The following is a 7500-nucleotide window of genomic DNA, read 5'->3' as shown; positions in this document are numbered from 1 at the left end:
GCGAAGGAGGCGCTCGGCTCACCGCTACACCTTATCCAGCAGGGAGAGGTGGGACTGGGCACTGCACATCCAGATGAGGGAACTGTACTCCATGATGGGCCTCACCTGCGCTTTGTACAGCTTCATGAGCCCCTTGGCATCGAGTAGGTGCCTCACTCGACGTAGGAGTGTCACCCTCAGGGATGCCTTGCGTGCCACGCTGTCCTGGTGGCGGTCGAAGCTGAGTTTGGAGTCTACCTCCACCCCCAGGATGTTGATGGAGTCCTTAATGGCAAGGGTGTCTTCTCCAAACTTCAGCTGGCCTTCAAACAGCCTGACGTCCTCCCGTGAACGTGAGATGACCACGGCCTGGGTTTTTTCGGCAGCGCGCGTCGTTTTAAGACATTAGTTTTACCGTTCTAAAGATTTTAGTGCAGATAGTATAGTCTATCTACTTTTTATGTATTTGTGATTTTTCCTATATAGAATCTTAACTGTTGTTGTTTACATGTTGCCTGACCCAATGTTTATATGCTGTAAACACCATGTAAGGAATAACCATTGTATTATAATGGAATAAACATTCTGATTCTGATTCTGATTCTCTCTCTCTCTCTCTCTCTCTCTCTCTCTCTGTTGTTGTTTACATGTTGCCTGACCCAATGTTTATATGCTGTAAACACCATGTAAGGAATAACCATTGTATTATAATGGAATAAACATTCTGATTCTGATTCTCTCTCTCTCTCTCTCTCTCTCTCTCTCTCTCTCTCTCATCAGTACCAGGACACGTTTTTATGTGGGTATTAAAACAGTAAGGGCTCCAGCCGTTAATCTTCTGACCTCCATAGACCCTTCCTAATGTAAATAAAATTGTTTAATTTCACCTAAAACTTAAGGTAAAAATGCGTCCCAGTACTGAAGGGGTTAAGTAGCTCAAAAGAAAAACTGCTGAATAATTATCTTTGATCAGCTGGAAGTAAAACTGCCGAATGTTACTGCGTCCTGTGATCACTTACGTCATCGAATCGACTACAAAATAACTAGAAACAGGTATTCAATTCTGCACATCCCATACACTTCCCACAGTTACAATATTCTGGTAATCTAATGTTATTTAAGAGCTGACGATATAAAATTAGTCTAGTTGTAACCCAATGAGCCACAAAACAACTAACATTCAGTACTTGTGATTCCATATTCCTGATACACTGTATTTAAATTATTGGTGGCTTTAATAGTATTTAGTCAGTAGCTCAGCCCAATCAGCCACAAAGCAACTCAATAACTTGCCGTTTTAGATCCCGTACGTCCCATACAAATCCTTGTATTTTGATTGGATGGGTTAGCTCCCCTCTCCCCCTCGCCATACCAAACGGCCTCCAGTTAAATGTTTTCTACCCGAGGCAATCAATCACATGGAGGGGATGAGTGCGTTTGATCCACCAGTTACTCAATGGCAGACCTCAGAGGCAGAGAGGGCGCGCCTGGAATGAGTGCGTCAATCAAACTCATCTGAACGAACTCTACCTCTTCTCTTCTTTTTGGTCACTCGCTATGTCCTTTGCTCTTATCCATCTCTGCTTTCTTTCCGTCTTTCCTCATTCTACTTTTCCTCTCGTTCTTTTTTTCTTTCTATCCCTTCCTTTTATCCTTATTCTTCATAATTTTCACTTCTTTAGCCCTCACAGATTTCACCAACTCCATCCTCTCTCCTCTTCCTATCTTCTCTACTTCCCGTCTCCTCTTTCATTTATATTCTCTCCTTTCCTTCCTTTATTGTCTCCCCAACACATTTTCTTTCCGTCCTTCCTTAATCCTACTTCTTTCTCCCGTTCCTTTCTCTTCTTTCTTCTCCTCTCCCTCTTCCCTCCACCTGACCCATGATGCAGAACCAAGTCATGTGTGGGTGTGGATGACAGCCGCAAGTTGAAGGTCGAGGTGTTGGTTGCTGGTTCATTCTCTCCTGTGTGTGCTGCTTCGTATTTACTTGCTTTGTTCAGTCTTGTAGAATCCATTCGGTTATGAAGTGTTCAGTTGTTGGTCGTACCTATTGAATAAAGTGAGGTGGTGTCAGTTTGGTTTGTGTTTGCTTGTGTGTATGTTTTAGAATTTCAACACATTAATTTATTACCTGGGTATATCCATTTATTTAATTTATTATTACATGGGTATATCCATTTATTTGATTTATTATTTCCTGGGTATATCCATTTATTTTGAGTCCCACGAGGATATTAACTTTACTAAAATGGAAATAGGGCAAATCATAAAATCAGGTGCTAGGTTTAAATTTCAGGTGGTAGGTATTTTTTTCTAATATATCTCTACGTAACTCACCCGCGAGAAAACAAATAAGCAGAAAACCAAACAGGAATGAAGTGCTAAAGCGGAAGTCTCACCTAGTCAGTCAGTGGCTTATCACGGCCGTAATGAGCCGCGGCAAAGTGACCCTAATGTAAGCCGCCACAAGCAAAATAAGTTACACCCGCCCATATGACCGCTGGAAAAAAGTGTTATTAAAAACTTTTCACATTAATCTGTCCTAATGTACATGTTTGCGTCGGTCACCTGCAGCGATAAATGTTGAATACACACAGGGAAAAAAGCAGGACAAGCAGTAACTTTTCATACATCAGTACTGCATTGCGGCTCTTCAGTCACACGGTGCGTCACTTGCCCGCCAAGCACCCCAACACTCACTGCACCGGAGTATTCAAGTGCCACTCTTATAGTCTTCTTGTTGAGTTCAATTGCCAAAACAAATTTCATAGTATTTTGTATCCAATGTGACAATAAAGCTATCTATCTATCTATCTTTGAACATTCCACCATGTTCATCTTTCCCCAATGCTCGTAGTAAGTGTACAGTAGTAAAAGCAACCATCCTAACAAAGACCTCGGGATGTTACTGCTTGTATTCTTTTGTAATCCTTATCCTCATCACCATCATCATTATCAAAGACAGCATCATTTGTCTACTTTAGGGCAAATGGATTCAACCTCTATTTATTTTCCTTCTTCCTTTGCCTTCATTAACTGCTACTTTTTTTTCCCGGGACTTCTCAGTAAAAACTATTGAAATAATCACTGAACTTGTGTATCTCAAATTACTCGAAATTATTTGAATTGCCAAGAGAACGTTTTCATAATGTTTTTGATCATTTAATTGTGGATTCCACATTGTTAATTGGTAAAATAAAAAAATACCCTACTAATTATCTTTGTGTCCTTTTGTTTTTGTAAGAATTATGCGATTCCAAAAGAAAGAAGTACGAGTTTCTAAAGAGTTACAGATTACCGGCTTAATTGTGTTCATCTGTTATGATACTCCGTTACATGCACATTACAATAGTGTACCTTAAGTACTCCATCTTTCCCTTTCGGTGTTGACAATTAGAACTTCATTACCACGGTGTACCAATAATTACTCTCCTTTTAAATTGATATTCGTGAGCTGTGTAAAAAGTTATGATCAACTCATTTTTCTGTTGTCGAATCACTTTGCAGCATTAACTAACGCAACTAATCCCGCTCCTCTAAAGCTCACCGTTATCTTCAATGCGAAAAACACTTCACCTGGATTCCGGTCGACATGAGATGTTTGAAGTCCACGCAGGTGCGCCCTTTGAGGAGGTGCTCACTACTCACATCGCCAAGGAGGCCCAGGAAAAGAATACAGAGTGGCCTGATAGACTGCTGGGATGAAACGGCACCGGCAGATGAGGTTCGCGTGAGTCAGGCGGAGGAGCACGAGGAGGTAGGATGCTGCTGCGGAAACAGATGGAACTAATTATTTCGCCGTGACTGCAGGTGAAGCGGTGGCCATAAATTCACATAAAAATAGCGATATGCAGCACGGACATTTTAAACTACGCTTACGCTGCATATATGTCAGAATAAATCTTTGCAACCTTGAAGTAAAACAAAAATATTATGTGAAAATAAACGAATTTAGGAAATCGTGGCGGAGAAACAGAAAGGCAGGGTAGGAGAGGGGGTAGGAATTTAAATCACAAGGGGTGGAGGCCGAGATGCTCTTCCGCTCCCAAACAGATCCCTTCCTTCCTAAGCTGTGCCATTTTGGAAACTTTGTCGGCCCCGTTGCTCTCTAATGCTGCGTGTAATTATCCTCTAAATTCAGGCTGAGAAATTACCTGCGGTGGCAAATCACTCCCTGGATCCTGCGGAGACGAACCAAGCCAAGGAGGAGGAGGAGGAAGAGGAGGAGGACCAAAAAGAAGGCACGAGTAATTTACGCACGCACGCAAAGCTCGTAGTACGGAGCGACGCCGCTAGATGGCAGCTTTAATGGCGGCGTGCCGACAATTTGCCCCGTTAATTGATTTCGGTATTGGCTGAAGTGTCTCTCTCAAGTTAGGACAGTTTAGTTCCTCTCACGAATGTTATTGACTGCACTGACTCGCGCTGTCAATCCACTAGGCTTCCTCATTTTAGCGAGTTGACGGTCTATTGCTGTTCTCCGTCCTTGTTTCCTTTGCATCTTGATACTTTCTCTTCGCCTCCTGCCTCTCTCGTTGTGATGGTGTTTCTTTTTGAAGTGACTGAAGAACTTTTTAGATTTCGTTGTCTAAAACCAATCTGATACTTTAAAATAAAGGATTTTTTTTTTAACCTAACCTGATTATTCTTCAGGCCTTTTGAAAGCTGTGATTTTGATATTTGAACACGATTTCATACGTTCAAGAGAGACAGTTGGGCTTTTACTCCCCCTTTATACCCACAGCCTCGCATTGTAAAGCGGCAGAACTCTCCTTCCCAGTTCCCCTAACACCCTAACATTCCCCCTTCACAGATAACCAAGGCCTTCCGGATCAGAGGGACTTACCGCCGAAACACAAACTGTATGTCCAGAGAAATTCCTGCCGCTGCACCTCACCTCCCGCCATCAGTCCTCAGTGGGTCGGTTCTGGATGCCTGTAAAGTACAAATTAATTACTACTCTGACAATAATGACTCCAGTTTTAGCCAGCCAATTAACGCAAGAATTAGGAAGTCTGAAAAGCTTGCAGGCTAAACCCCCCCCGTCCCTCCTCTGCTCTTCCATCAGCCCCGACGCTCTTCCATTCAGTCCCTCCCTCTTCCCTCAGCCCCCAAACACCACGCTGGGCCAGGGAGCAGAAAGGCGGGTCGCGTCCTTCCCATCCAGAATCCCCTGGAACTGACTTCACTCGCGGGACGGAATGGAATACTGGGATGGCCATTAAGGACATAAATCCCGAGCGTGGGGAAAAAAGGCCGGAGTGTGTAATTGGAAGTCAGAAGGCAAAGGAGCGGGCCAGGGAAAGGGAAAAGTTTGCCTCTTCATTGTTGCGGAGGCGGGCGGGTCCGGGGGTCGTCTGGGGCCTTTCCTGTCCTGATAAAAGGGAATTTATGCACTTCTCCGACTGGCCGTGTGCTGGGGCGGCGTGTGCCCTGAAGTGTCCCTGCGTGGCTTTGCGTGCACACTCCTTGAGAAAGAACACGCTACTATTTACAGCAACCACAGTTCGTTAATTTCCACGTCTTATTCACATACACTTAAGGAACAAGTGTCAGTGTTTGCCAGGAAGTCGCAGTCAACAGGTCAGCACACGGAGATGACAGTGACGCCAAGAAAGACCAGCTGATAACGGCTGACAAGTAGGCAAGTCAGCAGAAGACGATGCCTGCTAGCTGATATACAACACCAATTCAATAACATGGAAGTAGGCCTAACGATCAGTCTAAGCCTCAAACAGCCGCTTCCCCATCCAGGGCGGGCGTATCTCAAGGGTTTATCTTGACGCTTTATCAAGAGACCCAAGAGGCGCAGTGAGTGGCTGTCAAACGGTAGCAAGTAGTCTGGGAATGTCCACGTAAGAGCTGTTTAGTTTACACAGTCACCCTCATGCACAGCGCCAGTCTTTGCTCTCAACTAGACCACAAAATATGATGTATTATTTATAGCTATATCAATGCACGTTAATTTCCTCATCTTATTCTCAAACTGAATGAATTAAACACTGATGAGATTCAAGTAGATGCCACATAATTTACACATTCATCCTCCTGCACAGCGACAGTCCTTCCTCAACAACTCCACAAGACACAAGGTACCAGACAGAGCCCACTATCAAATCACCAGAAACTTCCACTAGCTAACAACAAAACACAAAATCCACGAACACCAACACATCACCAAGACAAAACCACCAAGTCCACCTACACCAACACATCACCCAAAAAAAAACCTCCACCCCACGACAAAACACACCAGGCCTAGGTCACTACCCAAACCCAGCAAGAATGCATACACTAAAGGATCCACGTCGACTCGAGTTGTGTGCTGCAGCGTGGAGAAAGGGAAAGAAAAGTACATCACAGAGTCAGAAGCTAAATGATAAACAGAGGCCGACCGAGTGTAATGGCTTGAGAGGACGCTTGGCCCACACAGTAAGAAATGCCATTATTACTACAACAAAGGGGAGGCAGTAATTTCATTCAGCTCCAGATGATATAAGACTGAAACTCCAATTAACATCTTCCTACCATTGTGCGTGATGGAAGAGAGAGAGAGAGAGAGAGAGAGAGAGAGAGAGAGAGAGAGAGAGAGAGAGAGAGAGAGAGAGAGAGAGAGAGAGAGAGAGAGAGAGAGAGAGAGAGAGAGAGAGAGAGAGAGAGAGAGAGAGAGAGAGAGAGAGAGATAAAGTAAAAATAGAAAAAGAGAGATAGGAAAAATAACGAAGGAAATGGAAAGAGTGAAGGAAGGATGGAAAGAGAGAAAAGATTTAAATATTCCCACTACATAATACATGCAGATGTCCAGTAGCTAAAATTAAGGAGTAAGGGACGAACAAGGACAGGAAAAGGTAAAGGTAACAGAACTAGTGAAGAAAGGGTGGAAAGAAGGAAAGGGAGAGAGAAATATAAAAAACTATGTGAGAAATTAGTCTGTGTGGAGAGACATGATGAAAAGGTTTTGTTGAGGATAATGTGGTGTTTTGTGATGAGATAAAAACTGCTAAGAGGAGGAGGAAGGTGTGGTGGTATGATGGAGAGGAGGGAAGAGGGAGGAGGAGGATAGGAGGAGGAGGAGGAGGAGGAGGAGGAGGAGGAGGAGGAGGAGGAGAGAGAAAGAGGAGGAGGAGGGAGAGGAGAAAGAGGAGGAGGAGGGGAGAGGAGAAAGAGGAGGAGGAGGAGAGGAGAAAGAGGAGGAGGAAGGAGAGGAGAAAGAGGAGGAGGAGGGGAGAGGAGGAGGAGGAGAAAGAGGAGGAGGAGGAGAAAGAGGAGGAGGAGGAGAAAGAGGAGGAGGAGGAGGAGGAGAAAGAGGAGGAGGAGGAGAAAGAGAAAGAGAAAGAGGATGAGGAGGATGAAGAAGAGGAAGAGGAGGAAGAGGAAGAGGAGGAAGAGGAAGAGGAAGAGGAAGAGGAGCAGAATTCGAGTAGGAAGCTGGAAGTTTGCGTTCGAGAAATGCGTCTTGTCAACTATTCAATAGTAAATTCTCTTTCTCTTTCTCTCTCTCTCTCTCTCTCTCTCTCT

General features: G+C 44.2%; 1 long non-coding RNA gene across 2 annotated transcripts in view; it reads right to left on the bottom strand.

The window, feature by feature from the left end:
* Positions 1–899: 899 nt before the first annotated feature.
* Positions 900–7500, bottom strand: part of LOC123520233 — a 181022-nt gene continuing 174421 nt past the window's right edge. The window contains exons 4-6 of one of the 2 annotated variants that reach the window (XR_006679202.1): positions 4829–4917; positions 3559–3750; positions 900–2029 (exon numbers count right to left, since the gene is read on the bottom strand). This is a non-coding gene — a long non-coding RNA (uncharacterized LOC123520233). The remainder of the gene's footprint in view (positions 2030–3558; positions 3751–4828; positions 4918–7500) is intronic. The other variant, XR_006679203.1, reaches the window with a different exon arrangement.

The sequence above is a fragment of the Portunus trituberculatus genome, chromosome 46 (genome assembly GCF_017591435.1).
Source record: "Portunus trituberculatus isolate SZX2019 chromosome 46, ASM1759143v1, whole genome shotgun sequence".
Classification (NCBI taxonomy): Eukaryota; Metazoa; Arthropoda; class Malacostraca; order Decapoda; family Portunidae; genus Portunus; species Portunus trituberculatus.
Note: the sequence above shows the minus strand (reverse complement) of the source record. Positions and strands in the feature narration are given on the sequence as shown.